Here is a 24,866-nt window from a genome sequence, read left to right on the forward strand (position 1 = left end):
AAGAACCTTAGAGAGTTTCCAGGAAGCCTATTTAAGTGAAACGTGTTGTTACAATAAAACAGAATTTTTTATAGGAAGGTTGGAGATGGAGTGCTAAAGAAGCTAACATTCCCTGTGTAAACACCAAAGCACTGACTACTTTTGAGCAGTATAGGACCTGCCGTCCCCATGAACATCATTCATGTTTTGGAGAAGTATTCATAGTAGAGAGTAGAAATAAAGACACAATGATAACTCATCTGGCTCAATTTCATGTATATTATTCATTTTCTGAAAAATGTTACAGCTTTTATTCATTACTGCTAGAGATAGCACAAGAAAAATAGCAGTATGATGAAAAAGTAAAGAGGGTACTTCCTACAAAAAAAATCAAATAAGAAAAAATTTCCACTTATCAATTGTGACTATTTCTCATTTCATCTGCCTGCACTCCCACTTTCTTGACCAGTGCCTATTTAAATCAGCAGCCCATTTTCTCTGCCTCCTACTTTCTTTCCTCCCCATCACAGAATTCACATTTCTTTCTGTATTCTTTATCTTATTACAAGCATGAACCTTAACACTCCCTATGTATGCTTCCCAATTCACTTTTCTCTGTTGATACTGCTAATTCCTCTTCTCCTTTTTACTTTTATTATATCAACTTGAGGATTTGTTTCTAACTAGCATTGTCTATTTTGTTTGTTTCTTCAACATCCTCTCTCTCTCTCTGAAACTGTTTTCTTTCTCTTTCCCTTTATAAATGAATAATCCTCCTTTGAGCTGATACTATTTTTTAAAAAAGATTTTAAACTAGCACATTCCCTTGGTGCAACATGTCTATTCATTAAACCACCAGATTAGTACAAACTGTCTCAGGCACCAAAGGAATTAGTCACACATATACATTTTTGTCAATAGTTCATAGAATTTAAACAAGTCCAAAACTGCTCACTATGTTAAAAACACTAGGATTGTGGAAATTTGATTTACATAAGAACTGTACTGCATGACAAATATGTTGTTTAAGCCTATAATCGTAATGATCCTGAATTTTAGATTTCAAAAAAATCTAACAAATACAAAATGAGTACATTTCCAACTACCGGTTTTTGTTGTTGTTGTTGTTTGTTTTGTTTTTCCAGAACTTTTCTGGGGACAGATCTCCTCCCCTTTCAAACTCACTGTACTGACCAGCAGATGGCATTATTGTTGTTGCAAAATGTCAAATAAAAAGGGGAATGAAAGCAATAAATTGACCTGGCAAGTTGCTGTTTCTTTTTCCTTTTTGCATTGCCAATACAAATATGCTATCTTCTTACTTATGATTTATAGCACATAGATATAAAAAGTCCACATCACACATTTTAAACACTATGCAGTATATACCCTTTGAAGAAAGGGTCCCATGCCAATAAAATTAATAACATACAGCCACACACCAAGTTTAGTACCATTTAAAGATTTTTTAGTTAGAATAAGAATTTTTTTCGCCCTAAGTACCATATATGTGTTTTCAAGATGACTAAACATAAGAATTTATTTAATAGGTACATTTCAAGATATTTTAAAATTTCTTTTGCTAACATTCAACAATACACTATTAACGAGCTTCTACAAGATGGAGATGACTATAGGAGTTCAGTGGAGAAAAGCTTTCTTATAAATTCTAAATGAACAACAACTTTCAATAGTACTGAATAATGCGAACGATGTCTGAAACAGGAGATCTCTGCTGAGATTTTCAGGGGATTTTCAGTTCTAGTTAAAGCTACAGATATACAAAATGCTAATCATTTCTAACTCACTGATAGGCTGATAACAAATAATGAGAGGCTTATAACACATAGTCAAACTTTGATAAACCAATCCTGCCTAGAGGCTAAAAAAATAATAGCAAACAATAAAGTCACAATAACAACCCAAACTTGTTTTGCCTCTGACCATCAACTTGTCGACAGAACATTTAGCTTCCCTGCAAGTATCCTACCCACAACTATTTTGGGGGATATCCAAGGAGAGCCCACATGAGTTAATGAGCAGGCCTTTCAGCTGCCATCTGGAATTTGTCATTTTCTTCCTTGACGCAGCAGGTGCTTTGATTTGATGATAGTGACACTTGGGCATATCTATATCAAGATTGGGTTTGAGAGTCAGATATCAATTGTGTCTCTTGTGCAGATGGAATTTTACGAATGAACCTCTAATGGTGTTCCTGTTTTAAGGACCCAAAATAGAGGCAATGTCTGTTGCAAAGATCTCTTAAATCCAAGAAGTCACCAAGAAGTCTTATTGCTCTAGCCACCAGATGATGTCCCTAAGCCTTTGATGCTACTGATGATACAAATACCTAAGACCTCTCAGGTCACTGATGCCATGCTATTTCTATGATGAAAGGAAGATAATTCTCTCTCGCTCGCTCTTTTTTTTTTTTTTTTTTTCTTGATCACACTGGTCCCAATGTGGCACTGTCTTTTATTTGTGGATATTTATATGGAAATAGTTCTATTAATTGGTCTTCTCTCCATAGGCTTGGGGGTCTGGATAGGAAAGGAAATAAATGACGTACACCTCTGAAGAATTTCCCTTGCTTTCAGTGTCAGGACTATGGTATTGATGAATTTTTTTGTTCTTGACTCTACTCTCTCATGATAATGACACCATAGTTAAAAAAAATTACTGCTTGTTTTTCATTAAGCACCATGTAAAGTGCTTTTCATATATCTCACTTAATTCCCTCAAGATCTCTGAGAGTTGGATATTTTTATTAGTCATATTTTATAGATGACGAAAAGGATTAAGAACTTAAAGGACTAGACTAAGGCTATGTGGCAAGTAAGTGACAAAGGTGAGATTCATAGTAAGTTATACCTACAGTGCCTGAGTTCTTAATCACCCCACTAATCTAATAGACCATAAAACATGTCTTCTCTGGCAGGTTTCAACCACCTGGTAAACACAGATGTAAAACATCATGTTTTTTTTTGTTTGTTTTTTTTTTTTTTGTTTTTTTTTTTTAAATTTTATTTTATTAGTTAGAGGCCAATTACTTCACAACATTTCAGTGGGTTTTGTCATACATTGACACGAATCAGCCATTGAGTTACACGTATTCCCCATCCCGATCCCCCCTCCCACCTCCCTCTCCACCTGACTCCTCTGGGTCCTCCCAGTGCACCAGGCCCGAGCACTCGTCTCATGCATCCCACCTGGGCTAGTGATCTGATTCACCATAGATAATATACATGCTGTTCTTTTGAAACATCCCACCCTCACCTTCTCCCACGGAGTTCAAAAGTCTGTTCTGTACTTCTGTGTTTCTTTTTCTGTTTTGCATATAGGGTTATCGTTACCATCTTTCTAAATTCCGTATATGTGTGTTAGTATGCTGTAATGTTCTTTGTCTTTCTGGCTTACTTCACTCTGTATAATGGGTTCCAGTTTCGTCCATCTCATTAGAACTGATTCAAATGAATTCTTTTTAACGGCTGAGTAATATTCCATGGTGTATATGTACCACAGCTTCCTTATCCATTCATCTGCGGATGGGCATCTAGGCTGCTTCCATGTCCTGGCTATTATAAACAGTGCTGTGATGAACATTGGGGTTCACGTGTCTCTTTCAGATCTGGTTTCCTCGGTGTGTATGCCCAGAAGTGGTATTGCTGGGTCATATGGCAGTTCTATTTCCAGTTTTTTAAGAAATCTCCACACTGTTTTCCATAGTGGCTGTACTAGTTTGCATTCCCACCAACAGTGTAAGAGGGTTCCCTTTTCTCCACACCCTCTCCAGCATTTATTGCTTGTAGACTTTTGGATAGCAGCCATCCTGACTGGCGTGTAATGGTATCTCATTGTGGTTTTGATTTGCATTTCTCTAATAATGAGTGATGTTGAGCATCTTTTCGTGTGTTTGTTAGCCATCTGTATGTCTTCTTTGGAGAAATGTCTGTTTAGTTCTTTGGCCCAGTTTTTGATTGGGTCATTTATTTTTCTGGAATTGAGCTTCAGGAGTTGCTTGTATATTTTTGAGATTAATCCTTTGTCTGTTTCTTCATTTGCTATTATTTTCTCCCAATCTGAGGGCTGTCTTTTCACCTTACTTATAGTTTCCTTTGTAGTGCAAAAGCTTTTAAGTTTCATTAGGTCCCATTTGTTTAGTTTTGCTTTTATTTCCAATATTCTGGGAGGTGGGTCATAGAGGATCCTGCTGAGATTTATGTCAGAGAGTGTTTTGCCTATGTTCTCCTCTAGGAGTTTTATAGTTTCTGGTCTTACATTTAGATCTTTAATCCATTTTGAGTTTATTTTTGTGTATGGTGTTAGAAAGTGTTCTAGTTTCATTCTTTTACAAATGGTTGACCAGTTTTCCCAGCACCACTTGTTAAAGAGGTTGTCTTTTTTCCATTGTATATCCTTGCCTCCTTTATCAAAGATAAGGTGTCCATAGGTTCGTGGATTTATCTCTGGGCTTTCTATTCTGTTCCATTGATCTATATTTCTGTCTTTGTGCCAGTACCATACATGTTTTTTATTAATATTAGGTGTTCAGGTCAGTTAAGTTCAGTCACTCAGTTGTGTCTGACTCTTTGCAACCCCATGGCCTGCAGCACACTTCCTTGTCCATCACCAACACCCAGAGCTTGCTCAAACTCATTTCCATCGAGTTAGTGATGCCATCCAACGATCTAATCCTCTCATTCCCTTTTCCTCCTGCCTTCAATCTTTCCCAGCATCAGGGTCTTTTCCAATGAATCAGTTATTCGCATCAGGTGGCCAAAATATTGGAGGTTCAAATTTAATATCAGTCCTTCCAATGAATAGTCAGGAATGATCTCCTCTAGGAGACTCCAAGGGACTGTCAAGAGTCTTCTTTGGCACCACAGTTCAAAAGCATCAATTCTTTAGCACTCAGCTTTCTTTATGGTCCAGCTCTTACATCCATACACAACTACTGGAAAAGCCATAGCTTTGACAAGACAGACCTTTGCCAGTAAAGTAAGGTCTCTGCTTTTTTTTCTTAATTGAAGGAAAATTGCTTTACAGAATCTTATTTTATGTCAAACCTCAACATGAATCAGTCATAGGTATACATATATCCCATCCCTTTTGAGCCTCCTTCCCATTTCCCTCCCCATCGCACCACTCTAGGTTGATTCACATCCCCTGTTTGAGTTTCATGAGTAATATGGCAAATTCTTGCTGGCTATCTAGTTTACATATGGTAATGTAAATTTCCGTGTTACTATTTCCATACATATATCTCACCCTCTCCTTCACACTCTCCATGTCCATAAGTTTATTCTCTATGTCTGTTTCCCCACTGTTGCACTGTAAATAAATTCTTCAGAACCATTTTTCTAGATTCAGTATATGTGCATTAGAATACGATATTTATCTTTCTCTTTCTAACTCACTTCACTCTGTATAATATGCTGTCCAGGTTGGTCACAGCTTTTCTTCTAAGGAGCAAGTGCCTTTTAATTTCATGGCTGTAGTCACCATCTGCAGTGATTTTGGAGCCCCCAAAAATAAAGTTTATCACTGTTTCCATTGTTCCCCCATCTATTTGCCATGAAGTAATGGGACAAGATGCCATGATCTTAGTGTTTTTATTTTTATTTTTTTCAAATTTGAAGTCAGCTTTTTCACTCTCCTCTTTCATCTTCAAGAGGTTATTTAGTTGCTTTTTGCTTTCTGCCATAAGGATGGTGTCATCTGCATATCTGAAATTAATGATATTTCTCCCAGCTATCTTGATTCCAGCTTTTGCTTCATCCAGCCCAGCATTTCTCATTATGTACTCCTCATATAAGTTAAGTAAGCAGGGTGACAGTATACAGCTGTGATGTATTTTCCTAATTTGGAACCAGTCCATCATTCCATGTCTGGTCCTTACTGTTACTTCTTGACTTGCATACATATTTCTTAGGAGGCAGGTAAGGTGGTCTGGTATTCCCCATCTCTTGAAGAATTTTCCACAGTTTGTTGTGTTCCACGCAGTCAAAGGCTTTGGCATGGTCAATAAAGCATAGGAAGATGTTTTTTTCTGGAATTCTCTTGCTTTTTCTATGATCCAACTGATGTGGGCAATTGGATCTCTGGTTCCTCTGCCTTTTTTAAATCTAATTTGAACATCTGGAAGTTGTCAGTTCACTTACTGTTGAAGCCTGGCTTGGAGAATTTTGAGCATTACTTTGCTAGCATGTGAGATGAGTGCAATTGTGTGGTAGTGTGAACATTTATTGACATTGCCTTTCTTTGGGATTGGAATGAAAACTGATCTTTCCACTCCTGTGGCCACCGCTGAGTTTTCCAAATTTGCTGACATACTGAGTGCTGCAGTTTCACAGCATCATCTTTTAGGACCTGAAATAGCTCAGCTGGAATTCCATCACCTCCACTAGTTTTGTTCATAGTAATGCTTCCTAAGGTCCACTTGACTTTGCATTCCAGGATGTCTGGCCCTAGGTGAATGATCATACCTTCGTAGTTATCTGGGGGTCTCTGAATCCTACTGCACACAAGGTTTTGTTTGAGACTTCTGAGCATCTTTGGCAGGTATGGGGTTTGATTCTAAATGAAATTGAGCCTCTCTTACCATTTTTGGAGGCTTCTCCTCTGCCCTTGGATATGGTGTGTATGGTGGGATCCAACATTCTCCTGTCAATGGTTGTTCAGCAGCAAGTTGCAGTTTTGGAGTTCTCACAGGAGAAGATGAGTGCACATCCCACTACTAGTTCTCTATTTTTTTTTAATAGAGCCAGCTAGAAACTTAGAAATTATCTATTCTTGCTCCACATTTTACTGAGAAGGAAATGCAAGTTTAGAAATTGAAAGTGGGAGAAATAATGAGAATAAAATCGTCCCATCTGTTTACCCAGTAAATCTGCTACAGTGCTAAAATCAGGAAAAAATCTGTCATTTCTTTTGTGTATTCATTTGGATCAAGAAATAAAATTAGTTTTCCATCACTCCACATTGTTATAATAAACCAAGATAATGCATATGAAGTAGTATTATCTCTGAAGAAGGAAGAGAAGGGAGATTTTCCTGACTAAACAGATTCTGTCTACTCTCCTCTATTTGCAACTTGCTTCCTGAAATGAGGGTATAAGACTTGCTTCCATGAAGACATACCTCAGCAGCAAGACAGGACATGCCAGTGTGGAGGAGTTTAGCGCTATTCCCTGAAAGAGAACCCTCCACTAATAAGTGTCAGAGAAACATTAATTGAACTGCTCTATTCTGTTCTATTATATCCTGTTATTCTATTACTCTACCTGTTCTATTATACCCTGTTAATCAGATGATTACTTCGTGATCAGAACTTAATGAAGTAGGAACTACAGAAAGGGGAGAATTTAACGCTTTATGATTATATTCAAATTCTTCTGGATTTTCTCAGTCCTATTATTAATACATGGGCTAAATGAAGAAGGAAACTAACATTTACTGCACACCTATCATGTGGTCAATTATCTCACTCAATCCCCATAACAGTTCCAAAAAATAGGTAACATTATTATCTACTTCACAGATAAGTATATAGGTTCAGAACATTTAAATAACTCTCTAAGTTGTTAGTAAATATTTAAGCTGTGAGTTGAACCTAAATTCATCTCACTCCAAAGTCTATCAGGCTGCTTCTGTTGAAAGGATATCTTGTAAATGCCTGAGTTACAAATGAACAAGAACCGAAAGGAAGAAAATAAATCATCAGGTAAATCCTATTTTCTTACTATGTCTCCTGTGTAGTCAGCTCTGCAACAAAGCTGCTAATTAGTGTTTTGTGTTTGCATTTTAAGGAAAGTTATTTAACACTGAGGATGTTTTCTTTGTTTATTTCCTTTCTCACAAGTCTTACATTTTTGTCTCAACACAAATATGAAATAAGTTAAAATCTAACTTAACTTCTGCTGTCAGCACTAAAAATATCTAAGTCATAAAAGAGGTTTTCTGTTTATTCTTCATATAGGAATTACTTCCTTGAGAGTATATTGAGTTTGCTTATGCCCAGAGCTTTAAATCAAGATTAAGTTGTTCTCTTGCTAATCATGAATCAAGCTTCTTTTGGATCAATTAAGTAAATTACTTTGGAGCTAGTCAGCTGCATGCTTTGTAAACAAAAATCTTTATTGTTTTTCTTTATACTCCATGAAAGATTTCTCTCAAAAACTTCAATTAATAACCTACTAGTCTCTAGAGCAGAAAGCTTTCAAGTGTTTGTGGAGTAAGCAATTTATTTCTTTGAGCTTGTAAACAGATACTTAAGTAAAACATCAGAATTAATAGGTGCTTACATTCCTGTTGTCATTTTTCAAATAATTCTAGTGAACACAAATACTTTTTTAACAAAATCACTTATGATACTCTAAATGCTTGAGATTAAAATAAAGTATTTCATCTAACATTAATACCATGACATGCCTTGGTAGTTCATGTCATACCAGCATAGAATTCTTGAAATAAAGATTTCAGAGTAAACTACAATTTCTTAACACCTATATTAAAATAGTTTATGAGAGGTACAGGAATATACTTGTGAAACAAATTTATAAAGATAACTTATGGTTAAATTAGAACTTTAAGTCGAGTGTTTGGGTTATTAAATCACATTGGCATGCTTAAGCAGCAGGAAAAAAAAGAAAGAGCAAAAGACTCATTCCAGTATGTGTTTTAATAATGTTTCACATTCAAGCTCAGTCTTGGAATGCAATTATGCTGCCTTGCAACAGAGGTTATTTGTATGGATAGAATTAATATGACTATCTGATTAACTCATTAATATTTTGGGCTTTTGAACATGTCCATAATCATCACTTTTATTTTAATGTGGAAAATGAATAAACATTCAATAGAAAACAATATGAGGTGCATTAACACAAACAGCTAGTAGAAATGTAGTGAAGAATAATTACCCTTGGTAAGTAAAGTTTATTCATTAGAGACAAAGTACCAAAACAAAAATTTGAAGCCAGAAAAATTACAAATTTAATCAACTAGATGATATTCAATTTTTTATAAGATTCTTCAAAAAAAAGGCAAAAATGGAATACCTTTATTCTTACTTTTATTAAGCAGATACAGTGCAACTATTAATAATTTCATCCTTTGAATCAGACCTGGACCTTGTTAACTTATTTTGGGAGATTTATTTTTTTTCAGTTTTGGTTTTTATACTTGCAATATCTGTCTACCTTTAAAACTTGGAAATTGCTAATTTATTTCATTGTTCTTAGCAAAACAATCCATCCTCAAATAGACATGACTAAAAAAAAAAAAAAAACTTTGGTAATATTTTTAGTTAAGTTATAAAAACTGACAGTCATTTTTAAGATATAGAAAATAAGATGACTTTATTATGAGAAGTGGGACTCCTTGAATAGATGGGGAAACAGGAACCAGTGGCTGACTTTATTTTTTGGGATCCAAAATTACTGCATGTGGTGATTTCAGCCAAGAAATTAAAAGATGCTTACTCCTTGGAAGGAAAGTTATGACCAACCTTCTAGGTTTTACTTTGTGAACAAAGGTCCATCTAGTCATGGTGATGGTTTTTCCAGGAGTCATGTATGGATGTGAGAGTTGGACTATAAAGAAAGCTGAGCGCTGAAGAACTGATGTTTTGAACTGTGGTGTTGGAGAAGACTCTTGAGAGTCCCTTGGACTGCAAGGAGAGCCAACCAGTCCATCCTAAAGGAGATCAGTCCTGGGTGTTCATTGGAAGGACGGATGTTGAAGCTAAAACTCCAATACTTTGGCCACCTGATGTGAAGAGCTGACTCATTTGAAAAGACCTTGATGTTGGGAAAGATTGAAGGCAAGAGGAGAAGGGGACGACAGAGGATGAGATGGTTAGATGGCATCACTAACTCAATGGACATGAGTTTGGGTAAACTCCAGGAGTTGGTGATGTACAGGGAGGCCCGGTGTGCTGAGTTTCATGGGGTCGCAAAGAGTAGGATACGACTGAGCAACTGAACTGAGCTGAAACTCCTAGATCTATTAATTGACATTTGATATATTATCAATACAAATATCCATGCAATTTTCACAGAAAATTGATATTTCTCTCATATTTAATATTTTATAGTAACACAATTACTTTAAAGGTTGATTTTATGGGCAGGAGATATCTAAAATATGTTTTTGTTAAAAAAGTGTTAAATAATCTCTTCATTAGTGTTAGTTTACTTTTAGATACGATAAAAAGAATGTCTGTCATAGTAAATATTCTTATATTGCTGTAGCAAAAATGTTATGAAATAAAATATTACTCTGTCACATCTTCAATTTCAAGTATAAACTACTCAGAGGGGATAAAACAAACAAACAAACAAGAAAAAAACATGTGATGGAACAAGAGGTGTAGATGGTGAGTAGAGAGAGAAAATAACTATAGTATCCATTATTTATTTATTGTGTAAAGTCAACTCTACAAGAAAACAACAAACTACAAAAGGATTTTCAATGTATTTCAAAGTAAATAATTCACTGATGTTTTGAGAATGTTTAAAGCATTTCTCAGGTACCACTGTATTTTACAGTTAAAAGACACAGAGGCATCCCTTCATTCATGAGTTTATTCAACAAATATTGATTTAGGACCCACTGTGTGCCAGGTACTGCTTTAGATAGTGAGAATATAGCAGGAAACAAAGCACATAAAAATCCCCCTTTACTAATGTCATATTCTAGTGAAGAAAATTATATAATAGTAAATAGATAATACAGTAAATGAATAGATAGAAGAATGTCACAGAGTAATAAAGATTATGAAGAAAGCTTGAGCAGCATAAGGGTATTAAGATACTGCAGAGAGGGAGTCTCCATTTTGAATAGGCTCATTTATAGGGATTACATTTAAGAAACTGGAATTTGACCAAAGAACTTAAGGCAATAAGTGCACTAGCCGTGTAGATATGTAAAGAAAGAGCATTCCAGGCAGAGGTATAAAGTATGCATAGATCCTGAGACATAAATATGCTTTCTATGTTTGAAAATCAGCAGGTGGTCAGTGAGGCTGAAGCTGAGCAAGCAAGTTGGGTCAGAGGAAGAGTTCAGATCAGCCGCTCAGTGATGTCTGGTCTTTGTAACCCCATGAACTGCAGCACGCCAGGCCTCCCTGTCCATCATCAACTCCCAGAGTTTACCCAAACTCATGTCCATTGAGTTAGTGATGCCATCTAACCATCTCATCCTCTGTCGTCCCCTTCTCCTCTTGCCTTCAATCTTTCCCAACATCAAGGTCTTTTCAAATGAGTCAGCTCTTCACTTCAGTTTTAGCATCAACATCCGTCCTTCCAATGAACACCCAGGACTGATCTCCTTTAGGATGGACTAGTTGGCTCTCCTTGCAGTCCAAGGGACTCTCAAGAGTCTTCTCCAACACCACAGTTCAAAAGCATCAATTCTTCAGTGCTCAGCTTTCTTTATAGTCCAACTCTCATATCCATACATGGTTACTGGAAAAACCATAACCTTGACTAGATGAACCTTTGTTGGCAAAGTGATGTCTCTGCTTTTAAAGATTTTTAACATATCTATTTTTTTCCATTTATTTTTATTCGTTGGAGGCTAATTACTTTACAATATTGTAGTAGTTTCTGTCATACATTGACATGAATCAGTCATGGATTTACATGTATTCCCCATCCCGATCCCCCCTTCCACCTCCCTCTCCATCCGATTCCTCTGGGTCTTCCCAGTGCACCAGGCCCAAGCACTTGTCTCATGCATCCAGCCTGGGCTGGTGATCTGTTTCACCCTAGGTAATATACATGTTTCGGTGCTGTTCTCTCGAAACATCCCACCCTCGCCTTCTCCCACAGAGTCCAAAACTCTGTTCTGTACATCTGTGTCTCTTTTTCTGTTTTGCATATAGGGTTATAGTTATCATCTTTCTAGATTCCATATATATGCGTTAGTATACTGTATTGGTCTTTATCTTTCTGGCTTACTTCACTCTGTATAATAGACTCCAGTTTCATCCATCTCATTAGAACTGATTGAAATGAATTCTTTTTAATGACTGAGTAATATTCCAAACAGTGCTGTGATGATATATCTCTAGGTTGGTCAAGACTTTCCTTCCAAGGAGTAAGTGTGTTTTAATTTCATAGCTGCAGTCACCATCTACAGTGATTTTGGAGTCCAAAAAATAAACTGTTTCCACTGTTTCCCCATCTATTTGCCATGAAGTGATGGGGCTGGATATCATGATCTTATTTTTCTGAACGTTGAGGTTTAAGTGAACTTTTTCACTCTCCTCTTTCACTTACATCAAGAGGCTCTTTAGTTTTTCTTCACTTTCTGCCATAAGGGTAGTGCTATCTGCATGTCTGAGATTATTGCTATTTCTCCCAACAATCTTGATTCCAATCTATGTTTCCTCCAGCCCAGCATTTCTCATGATGTATTCTGCATATAAGTTAAATAAGCAGGGTGACGTTATACAGCCTTGACATACTCCTTTTCCTATTTGGGATCAATATGTTGTTCCATGTTCAGTTCTAACTGTTGCTTCCTGACCTGCATACAGATTTCTCAAGAGGCAGGTCAGGAGGTTTGATATTCCCATCTCTTAAAGAATTTTCCAGTTTATTGTGATCCACAGTCAAAAGCTTTGGAATAATCAATAGAGCAGAAACAGATGTTTATATCTGGAACTCTCTTGCTTTTTCGATGATACAATGGATGTTGGCAATTTGATCTCTGGTTCCTCTGCCTTTTCTAAAACCAGCTTGAACATCCGGAAGTTCATGGTTCACGTATTGCTGAAGCCTGGCTTGGAGAATTTTTTACTTTGCTAGCGTGTGAAATGAGTGCAATTATGTGGTAGTTTGAGCATTCTTTGGCATTGCCTTTCGTTGTGGAATGAAAACTTACCTTTTCCAGTCCCATGACAACTGCTGAATTTTCCAAATTATCTGGCATATTGTGTTCACCATTTTCACAGCATCATCTTTTAAGATTTGAAATAGTTCAACTGGAATTCCATCACCTCCACTCGCTTTGTTCATAGTGATGCTTCCTAAGGCCCACTTGACTTCACATTCCAGGATGTCTGACTCTAGGTGAGTGATCACACCATCGTGATTATCTGGGTCATGAAGATCTTTTTTATACAGTTCTGTGTATTCTTGCCACCTCTTCTTAATATCTTCTGCTTCTGTTAGTTTCATACCATTTCTGTCCTTTATCGAACCCATCTTTGCATGAAATGTTCCCTTGGTATCTCTAATTTTCTTGAAGAGACATGTAGTCTTTCCCAGTCTGTTGTTTTCCTCTATGTCTTTGCATTGATCGCTGAGGAAGACTTTCTTATCTCTCCTTGCTATTCTTTGGAACTCTGCATTTAAATGAGAATATCTTTCCTTTTCTCCATTGCTTTTCATTTCTCTTCCTTTCACAGCTATTTTTAAGGCCTCCTCAGACAAGCATTGTGCCTTTTTGTATTTCTTTTCCTTGGGAATGATCTTGAATCCTGTCTCCTGTACAATGTCACGAATCTCCATCCATAGTTCATCAGACACTCTGTCTATCAGGTCTAGTCCCTTAAATTTATTTCTCACATCCACTCTATAATTATAAATGATTTGATTTAGATCATACCTGAATTGTTGAGTGGTTTTATGCATTTTCTTCAATTTAAGTCTGAATTTGGTAGTAAGGAGTTCAGGATCTGAGCTACAGTCAACTTCTAGTCTTGTTTCTGCTCACTGTATAGAGTTCTCTGTCTTTGGCTGCAAAGAATATAATCAATCTGATTTCAGTGTTGACCATCTGGTAATGTCTATGTGTAGAGTCTTCTCTTGTGTTGTTGGAAGAGGGTGTTTGCTATGACCAGTGTGTCCTCTTGGCAAAACTCTGTTAGCCTTTGCCCTGATTCATTCTGTACTCTAAGGCCAAATTCGCCTATTACTCCAGGTGTTTCTTGACCTCCTATTTTTGCATTCCAGTCCCCTATAATGAGAAGGATATCTTTTTTTGGTTGTTAGTTCTAAAAGGTCTTGTGGGTCTTCATAGAACCATTCAACTTCAGCTTCTTCAGCGTTACTTGTTGGGGCATAGACTTGGATTACCGTGATTTTTAATGGTTTGCTTTGGAAAGGGACAGAGATTATTTTGTTGTTTTTGAGATTGCATCCAAGTACTGCATTTTGAACTATTTTGTTAAGCATGATGGCTACTCCATTTCTTCTAAAGGATTCCTGCCCACAGTAGTAGATATAATGGTCATCAGAGTTAAATTCAACCATTCCAGCAGAATTAGGTGAAATTCAACCATGGGGAAAAATTAGGAAACTGAATTAGAAAGCTAACAATAGGCAGACCACGTAGGGTCTTGAAACCCTCTGAGTGAGATGTGAAAGCGAGAGCACTTTGAAAAGAAAAGTATCATGATCTGATAAGTATTTTAATAGGATCTTTGTCTGCTGGTTTGCAAATAGACTGTAAGAAGGCAAGCACAGAAACAGAGGGTTCAGTTAAGAGACTGTTGAAATCTAGGTGAATGATAATGATGGCTTGGACAATGGTTTTAACAGTGGAATGGCTGAAAAGTGGTGAATTTCTGGATTCACTTTTGAAAGTGTGAAAGTGAAAGTGTTAGTCTCTCAGTCCTATCTGACTCTTTGCAACCCCATGGACTATAGCCCACCAGGTTCCTCTGTCCATGGGGTTCTCCAGTCAAGAATATTGGAGTGGGTTGACATTTCCTTCTCCAGCACTTCTTCCCAATCCAGGGATTGAATCCGGGTCTTCTGCATTGCAGGTAGATTTTTTACCACTGAGCCAGCAGGTCAGCTAAAGCCAAAGCATTTTTCTAATTGATTGGATGCTGGGCATGAGAGAAAGATGGGTAACAGTTTAACAACTGGAACAATGTCACTTCTATTGTATCACATAGGGGTCAACTTTGCAAAGAACAGATTTAAGGAAAAAGATCAGGTGATCTGTTTTGGACATGTTAAGTTGGAGATGCCTATTAGATATCCTGGTGGAGCAAGCAGCTGGATATATTGGTCTAAGTTTGGGAAACAAATGCGGGTTATAAATTTAAATTTTGGATTTGTCAATATGTGGAAGGTATGTAAAGCCATTAATGAAGCCTTGATAAAGTCTTCAAGGGAGTAAGGAGAGATAAAAAACAAAGTAAATTGAAGTATTGAATTTTTCAGGCCTTTGATATTCAGAGGTAAGGAAGATGATAAAATACCAACTGAATGGCTAATTGAAAAGAAGTTACAAATGAGGCAGTAGAGAACTAAATGGAGTAGTGTCCTTGATGCCAAATAAAGTGTTCCAAACATGCAGAGAGTCATATGTTGGTTCATATGCTGCTTAATTCATCAAGATGAAGACAGAATTGGTAATGGGATTTTACAATGTTGAGATCATTAGTAATTTTGACAAAAGATTTTTCAGTAGATTGGTGAGAATGAAACCTAAATGAAGTGTGTTCAAGAGACAATGAGATGACAAGATTTTAACAGAAGATCAGACTCCTCTTTGGAAGTTCTATATTGTGAAAAGGAACATAGAAAGAAAGCAGTGGCAACTGGGGAAGTGCGATAAGGAGACAATTTTCTTTCTTTCTTTCTTTCTTTTTTTACTTAAGATGGTAGAAATTGCAAAATCAATGTTAAATAGAAACAGTCGTGCAGAATGAGAGAGAAAGAGATGGAGACATAATGAAGAATAGACAGTATCAATATTACATAGAGTAATTCTATGTTCTTGTCTATTTGTAGATAGTGAACCATATATATCCCACTTCTCCTGCAAAACAAACTTACTAAACTAGATCCATCCCCTGCCTCCCATTATTCCAAGCATATCTTATTTTCCTCCTTGACTTTCACCTCATTGTTCATGTTACTTCTCATCGAAAATACTTTCCCTTTACTCTCCTCATATGAAATAAGTCCTATTCTTCATGATTTAGTCCAAGTTTGCCCTTTAATTAAACCTTCCCTGACTACTCCAGTCATCCATAAATAATTTGTAATCTCTAACCATATAATTTAATACTTAACAACATACTCTCTAGTACCATTCAACTTTATTTGTTATGTGTACCTTGTCTATTTAGCAAGAAAGTAAGATTCTTAAGGATGGAGTTCATGATATACTTCTGTGGCTATTCATAAACCATAGGTTTTTTTTTTTAATATCTACGTCTGTAGTGTCAAGAATATTTAGGTAGATATTTATTAAATTACTCATAATATTATTTTACTGTTATATTTTAAGTAGGGGAATTTTAGATTAGTGAGAGAAAAAAATTCACAAATAATGCCACTTCATTAGTAATCATAAAAATCTAACTGCACAATTCACCATTACTGAAGAGTGTGCCAGAAAGAACACTGAAACAGGAGTAAATAGTTGTGAATTATAATCTTAACTATGAAGGTCAGGAAGCAACAGTTAGAACTGGACATGGAACAACAGACTGCTTCCAAACTGGGAAAGGCATATGTCAAGGCTGTATATTGTCACCCTTCCTTAGCTTATATGCAGAGTACATCGTGAGAAATGCTGGATTGGATGAAGCACACGCTGGAATCAAGATTTCAGGGAGAAATATCAATAACCTCATATATGCAGATGACACTACCATTATGGCAGAAAGTGAAGAAGAACTAAAGAGCTTCTTGATGAAAGTGAAAGAAGAGAATGAAAAAATTGGCTTAAAACTCAACATCCAGAAAATTAAGATCATGGCATCTGGTTCCATGACTTCATGGCAAATAGATGGGTAAACTGGCTGATTTTACTTTTTTGGGCTCCAAAATCACTGCAGATGGTGATTGCAGCCATGAAATTCAAAGACACTTACTAGTTTCAAGGAAAGTTATGACCAACCAAGATAGCATATTAAAAAGCAGAGACATTACTTTGCCAACAAAGGTCTGTCTAGTGAAATCTACGGTTTTTCCAGTAATCGTGTATGGATGTAAGAGTTGGACTATTAAGAAAGCTGAGCACCAAAGAATTGATGCTTTTGAACTGTGGTGTTGGAGAAGACTCTTAAGAATCCGTTGGACTGCAAGGAGAGCCAACCAATCCATCCTAAATGAAATCAGTCCTGAATATTCATTGGAAGGACTGATGCTAAAGCTGAAACTCCAATACTTTGGCCACCTGATGCGAAGAACTGATTCATTGGAAAAGACACTGATGCTGGGGAAGATTGAAGGCGGAAGAAGAAGTGGGTGACAGAGGATGAGATTGTTGGATGGCATCACCAACTCGATGGAGGTGAGTTTGACTATACTCTGGGAGTTGGTGATGAATAGGGAGGCCTGGCGTGCTGCAGTCCATGGGGTCGCAAACAGTCAGCCATGACTGAGGGACTGGACTGTACTGAATTGAATACCAATGACTGCTGCCTTTCTTAGTGAAAAACACTGCTTTTCCTTTCATAAAATTAGTGGTGCCACAAAGAAAAGTGAAAGTGAAGTCGCTCAGTCGTGTCCAATTCTTTGCCACCCCATGGGCTGTAGCTAGCCAGGCTCCTCCATCCATGGGATTTTCCAGGCAAGAATACTGGAGTGGGTTGCCATTTCCTTCTCCAGAGGATCTTCCTGACCCAGGGGTTGAACCGAGGTGTCTCGTAATATAGACAGACGCTTTACCATCTGAGCCGCCAGGGAAGCCTTGTGATGCCACAAGGTGATCTCTAAAATCTTTTTAAAATTTAATTTAAAAAGGAAAAAAAAAGGTACACATGTATCTCCATATCCTGTGATAACCTAGAGGAGCGGGATGGGGGTGGGAAGGGAGATTTAAGAGAGAGGGGATGTATGTATACTTATGGCTGACTTGTGTTGTTGTATGGCAGAAGCAATTCTCCTCCAATCAAGCAATTCTAACTTTATTTAAGTAAGTGATTCTGTTTTTTGAAGCCAGGAAATGATTATTTTCTTCTGAAAGAGTTATCAGAGCTCAATATGTTTCAAGTTTATTTTTTTCCTTATTCATATATATTGTTGGACTTTCCCCCCAATAGTCTCAGTATGAGATAATGGCTATAAAACAAGTGATGTAGAGACATGAAATAATGGAATTAGAAACCAATAGACTTGAAACTGTTTGGAATATTTTGAAAATGAAATGGTGTATTAGTAAGAATAGGTTAAACACTAAACCAAATAGATTCCAAAACTCATAATGGCTCAACAAGAGCATAAGTTTATTTCTCATTCACATAAGATTCTGATATGGATTTCCTTGGTTGTCAGACATATCTCCTATGTGTGTTGAATCAACGAGCAATGTTCCTTCCATCTTCTCTCTCTGATCATTCCCTAAATACAAATAGCTGTTAAGGGTCTGAGATTTTGCCTGACTTGTAAGTTAATAAGTTAGCCTGCCATAGATTCATGATATTTATAGAAGAGACAAGACTCCTAAGTCAGAGAATATGGAGAAATTGTTACTCATGGCAATAGTGATAGCCAAAGTACCAGCGTTTTTTGGCACTGATTCCTTGAGTCCCAAATTCTACAAAGAGTACCAGAAGGTGTCTGTATATGCAGTGTGTTAAGGTACAGAAAAGAAACTCCTAGCTCAGTGAAATTGAATATTAGGCATGTTAGGCCTTGAATATTAGGCATATTAGGGCTTTCTGTCTTTTACTAAATAGGGTTATATTATCTTCATTGTGCTGAACAGTGAACATGCCAGAGGGAAAATCTAAGATTGTTAGTTATACAAACATTCTTGAAAAGATAGTTCAGAGCAAAGACAATCAGTGTCTCATTCACAAAATGTAAAAACATGCCAGGGGCCGATGAAGAATTATCTACCTACTCTAAGGTCTCATTGTCTGCTTTCACTTGCAAGAGGGGAAAGAGCATGAAGAATGAATATTCACTTCTTCAAAGTCTTGCAGTTCAGACCACTTTTGCACACATTCAGTTGGTGAAAACTAATCACATAATACAGCAAACAGTAAGGGAGGCTGGAGCATATATTCTAGATATAACACCCTTCTAGAAAAGAATTTGCTTCCTAAAGAATTAATTTTGGTGACAAGCTGCTATTATCTGCCATAAATGGATAATATCTAAATTTATGCAGCATTTACTATGTGCCACTTATCAGATAGCTTGCAATAGTTTCCATTCCATAGGAATGGAATAGTTGTTGATGTTCAGTTGCAAAGTCGTGTATGACTCGTGACCCCATAGACTACAGCATGCCAGGCTTCCCTGTCCTTCACTATCTCCCAGAGTTTGCTCAAATTCTTGTCCATTGAGTCAGTGATGCCATCCAACCATCTCATTCTCTGTCAACCCCCTACTCCTCCTGTTCTCAGTTTTCCCAGCATCTAGGTTTTTTCCCAATGAGTTGGCTCTTCGCATCAGGTGGCCAAAGTATTGAAGTTTCAGCTTCAGCATTGATCCTTTCAATGAAGAGTCAGGGTTGATTTCCTTTAGTGTTGACTTGTTTGCTATCCTTGCTGTCCAAGGGACTCTCAAGAGTCTTCTCTAGCATGACAGTTTGAAGGTATCAATTGTTTGGCTCTCAGTATATTTTGCAGTCCAACTCTCACATCCATACATGACTACTGGAAAAACTATAACTTTGATTATGCGAACCTTTGTTGGCAAAGTGATGCCTCTGCTTTCTAATATGCTGTGTAGGTTTGTCATAGCTTTTCTTCAAAGGAGCAAGTGTTTTTTAATTTTGTGGCTGCAGTAATCTTCTGCAGTGATTTTGGAACCCAAGAAAATAAAATTTGTCACTGCTTCCACTTTTTCCACATCTATTTGTCATGAAGTGATGGAACTGCCTGCCATGATCTTAGATTTTTGAATGCTAGTTTTAAGCCAGCTTTTTCACCCTCCTCTTTCACCCTCATCAAGAAGCTCTTTAGTTTCTCTTCACTTTCTTCCATTAGAGTGTTATCATCTGCATATCTGAATTTGTTGATATTTCTCCTGGCAGTCTTGATTCCAGCTTGAGCTTGTGATTCATCCAACCTGGCATTTCACACAATGTACTCTGTGAATAAGTTGAATAAGCAGGGTGACAATATGCAGCCTTGATATACTCCTTTCCCAATTTTGAACCAGTCCATTGTTCCATGTTTTTTTCTAACTGTTCCTTTCCATAGGTTACACTTTCAGTGTTGTGACCTTCAATGAAGAAAAGTTTCTTTCTTCTTTTTTTTTTTTTAATTTCTTCCCTTTTGTCTTTCTTTTGCTTTTGTTGACTGTGCTTTTTTTTTCCCCTCTGGTTTTACCTAAGAAATCATTGCCAAATCCAATCTCATGAAAGTTTTTATCTATGTTTTCTTTGAGGAAATTTTATAGTTGTGGATTGGTCTCCATTCTACTTTGAATTAATTTTTGTATGTAGGGTAAGATAAGGTTGCATCTTCATTCTTTTGCATATGGATACTCAGTTTTCCCAACACCATTTGTTAAAGACCATCATTTACTAACTGAGTGGTCTTTGCACCATTATCAAAGATTGTATGATCACACATGCAAGCGTTTGTTCTGGAATCTATTCTATTCCATTCATGTCTATATCTGTGTCAACACTAATACCACACTGTTTTGATTAATTAGCTTTGTAATACATTTTGAAATTAGTAATTGTGAGTCCTCTAACTTTGCTCTTCATTTTCAAAATTGTTTAGGCTACTGAATTTTTGAGAGTTAATGTGCATTTTATGGTGAAGTTTTCATTGTTTTTCAAAAATTGACTGGGATTTTGATAGAAATTACTTTGTATTTGTAGATTGCTTTGGTTAGCATCCTTTACTTAATAATATGAAGTATTGCAGTCCATGAGCATGAACTTTCATTTACGTCTTTAATTTTTTTATAATGTTTTCAGTGTACAAGTCTTTCATCTCCTTGATTAAGTTTATTTCCAAGTATTTTATTTCTTTTAACACTCTTATTTATAACATTACTTTATTAGTATTTTTTTCTGACTGTGTATTGGTAATATATAGGAAAGGAAACTTTTTCGGTATCAATTTTTATCCTGCAAATTTATTCAATTCACATATAATTTTTTTTTATTTTTTTTAATTTAAGGATAATTACTTTACAGAATTTTGTGGTTTTCTATCATACATCAAGAATCAGAAACCAGCACAGAACTATGATAATAATTTCAATGAAAATGGAACTGTAGAAAGAGTAAAGGTTGACCTGGAAGATACCAACCTAAATCAAAACAGTGCCAAAGAATCAGAAGATAGTCTCCAAGAAAATGTTGGGGTCACAGAGACTGTGGAACTGTGTGATGACCCCAAAACTGAGGCTAAAAGTATTTCTAAACCCAAAGGAAAGAAAGCCAAAGCTATTAAAAAGTCTGTCAGAGTAGTTGCTGAACCACAGACAATGAGTGATGTGCTTATCAGCTGTACAACCTGCCATAGTGAATTTCCATCCCAGAATAAACTTTTTGATCATCTAAAGGCCACCGGTCGTGCACGAGCACCTTCATCCTCAACATCTTTGAACAGTGTAACAAATAGTCGAAACAAGAAAGAGAAACGTAAAAGCAGAATTTCTGCCAATGCTTTTTTCTTTCAGTTGTCTCTAGATTTTAAAACCAAAAACTGAACTGAAATCATCTAAAGAGTTAAAATTTCAGTGATCTGCAACTTATTGCATTGTGGAAAATTATTTTTTATCTTGTAAATACTTTTTTTTGTTTAATATATATTTTTAAACATGTCATTAGTGACTGAATTCTACTTTTGCCATCTGAAATTGACTTGAATGCCCCAAAACAGGTAAATATTGTAAAGTATGCATTCTTGACTTTTGTTGACTCATATGGACAGAAATGTACAGGAAGAATTAAATTATTTTAACACATACAAAAAAAAAAAAAAAAAAAGAATCAGCCATAGGTACACCCAGTTCCCCTCCCTCTCAGACCTCCCTTTCATCTCCCTCTTCATCCCACCCTTTAGCCTGTCATAGAGCCCCTGTTTGAGTTCCCTGAGTCATAAGGGAAATGCCCATTGGCTATCTATTTTACATATGGTACCACAAATTTACATGTTACTCTCTCCATACATCTCCCCTTCTCCCTCCTCTCTTTTCCCCGTGCCCATAGACCTGTTCTCTATGCCTGTTTCTCCATTGCTGTTTTGAAAATAAATTCATCACTGCCACCATTTTAGATTCCACATATTTGTTTCAGTACATGATGTTTATATTTCTTGTTCTACCTTACTTCACACTGTATAATAGACTTTAGATTCTTCCATTTCTTTAGAATGGATTCAAATTCTTTCATTTTAATGGCTGAGTAGTATTCCATCAGAGAAGGCAATGGCACCCCACTCCAGTACTCTTGCCTGGAAAATCGCATGGATGGAGGAGCCTAGTAGGCTGCTATCCATGGGGTCGCTAGCAGTCAGACAAGGCTGAGCGAATTCACTTTCACTTTTCACTTTCATGCATTGGAGAAGGAAATAGCAACCTACTCCTATGTTCTTGCCTGAAGAATCCCAGGGATGGGGGAGCCTGGTGGTTTGCTGTCTATGGGGTCGCACAGAGTCAGAAACGACTGAAGCGACTTAGCAGCAGCAGCAGCAGCAGCAGTATTCCATTGTATATATGTACTACAGCTTCTTTTTCCATTCATCTGTTGATGGACATCTAGGTTGCTTCCATGTTCCAGCTATTGTAAATAGTGCTGCAATGAGCATTTGGGTACATGTGTCTTTTCCAATTTTGGTTTCCTCAGGGTAAATGCCTAGAAGTTGGATTTTGCTGGGTCATATGCTGGTTATATTCCTAGCTTTTATTTTTTATTTTATTTATTTTATTTTATTAGTTGGAGGCCAATTACTTCACAACATTTCAGTGGGTTTTGTCATACATTAACACGAATCAGCCATAGAGTTATATGTATTCCCCATCCCGATCCCCCCTCCCACCTCCCTCTCCACCCGACTCCTCTGGGTCCTCCCAGTGCACCAGGCCCGAGCACTCGTCTCATGCATCTCACCCAGGCTAGTGATCTGTTTAACCATAGATAATATACATGCTGTTCTTTTGAAACATCCCACCCTCACCTTCTCCCACAGAGTTCAAAAGTCTGTTCTGTACTTCTATGTCTCTTTTTCTGTTTTGCATATTGGGTTATCATTACCATCTTTCTAAATCCCATATATATGTGTTAGTATGCTGTAATGTTCTTTATCTTTCTGGCTTACTTCACTTTGTATAATGGGCTCCAATTTCATCCATCTCATTAGAACTGATTCAAATGAATTTTTTTAACGGCTGAGTAATATTCCATGGTGTATATGTACCACAGCCTCCTTATCCATTCATCTGCTGATGGGCGTTTAGGTTGCTTCCATGTCCTGGCTATTATAAACAGTGCTGCGATGAACATTGGGGTGCACGTGTCTCTTTCAGATCTGGTTTCCTCGGTGTGTATGCCCAGAAGTGGTATTGCTGGGTCATATGGAAGTTCTATTTCCAATTTTTTAAGAAATCTCCACACTGTTTTCCATAGTGGCTGTACTAGTTTGCATTCCCACCAACAGTGTAAGAGGGTTCCCTTTTCTCCACACCCTCTCCAGCATTTATTGCTTGTAGACTTTTGGATAGCAGCCATCCTGACTGGCGTGTAATGGTACCTCATTGTGGTTTTGATTTGCATTCAAAGACAGAAATATAGATCAATGGAACAGAATAGAAAGCCCAGAGATAAATCCACGAACCTATGGACACCTTATCTTTGACAAAGGAGGCAAGGATATACAATGGAAAAAAGACAACCTCTTTAACAAGTGGTGCTGGGAAAACTGGTCAACCACTTGTAAAAGAATGAAACTAGAACACTTTCTAACACCATACACAAAAATAAACTCAAAATGGATTAAAGATCTAAATGTAAGACCAGAAGCTATAAAACTCCTAGAGTAGAACATAGGCAAAACACTCTCTGACATAAATCTCAGTGGGGTCCTCTATGACCCACCTCCCAGAATATTGGAAATAAAAGCAAAACTAAACAAATGGGACCTAATGAAACTTAAAAGCTTCTGCACTACAAAGGAAACTATAAGTAAGGTGAAAAGACAGCCCTCAGATTGGGAGAAAGTAATAGCAAATGAAGAAACAGACAAAGGATTAATCTCAAAAATATACAAGCAACTCCTGAAGCTCAATTCCAGAAATATAAATGGCCCAATCAAAAAATGGGCCAAAGAACTGAACAGACATTTCTCCAAAGAAGACATACAGATGGCTACCAAACACATGAAAAGATGCTCAACATCACTCATTATTATATTCCTAGCTTTTAAAGGAATCTCCATACTATCTTCCATAGTGGCTGCATCCATTTACATTCCCACCAGCAACGCAAGTGGGATTTTTTCCACATCCACTTCAGCATTTATTGTTTGTAGACTTTTTAATGATGGCCATTCTGACTGGTGTGAGGTGGTATCTCTTTGTAGTTTTGATTTGCATTCCTCTAGTAATGAATGATGTTGAGCATCTTTTCATCTGTATGTTAACCATCTGTATGTCTCTTTTGGAGAAATGTCTCTTCAGTTCCCTTTCCTACTTTTTGATTGAGTTGTTTGCTTTTCTGGTATTGAGTTACATGAACTGCTTGTATATTTTAGAAATTAATTATTTGTCAGTTATTGCCTTTGCTATTATTTTCTCCCATTCTAAGGGCTGCTTTTTCACCTTGCTTGTAGTTTCCTTTACTGTGCAAAAACTTTTAAGTTTAATTATGTCCTACTAGTTTATTTCTATTTTTATTTCCATTACTCTGGGAGGTGGGTCATAGAAGATCTTGCTTTGATTTACGTCATCAAATGTTCTGCCTATATTTTATTTTAAGAGTTTCATAGTTTCTGG

This window comes from Muntiacus reevesi, chromosome X, assembly GCF_963930625.1.
Source record: "Muntiacus reevesi chromosome X, mMunRee1.1, whole genome shotgun sequence".
Taxonomy (NCBI): domain Eukaryota; kingdom Metazoa; phylum Chordata; class Mammalia; order Artiodactyla; family Cervidae; genus Muntiacus; species Muntiacus reevesi.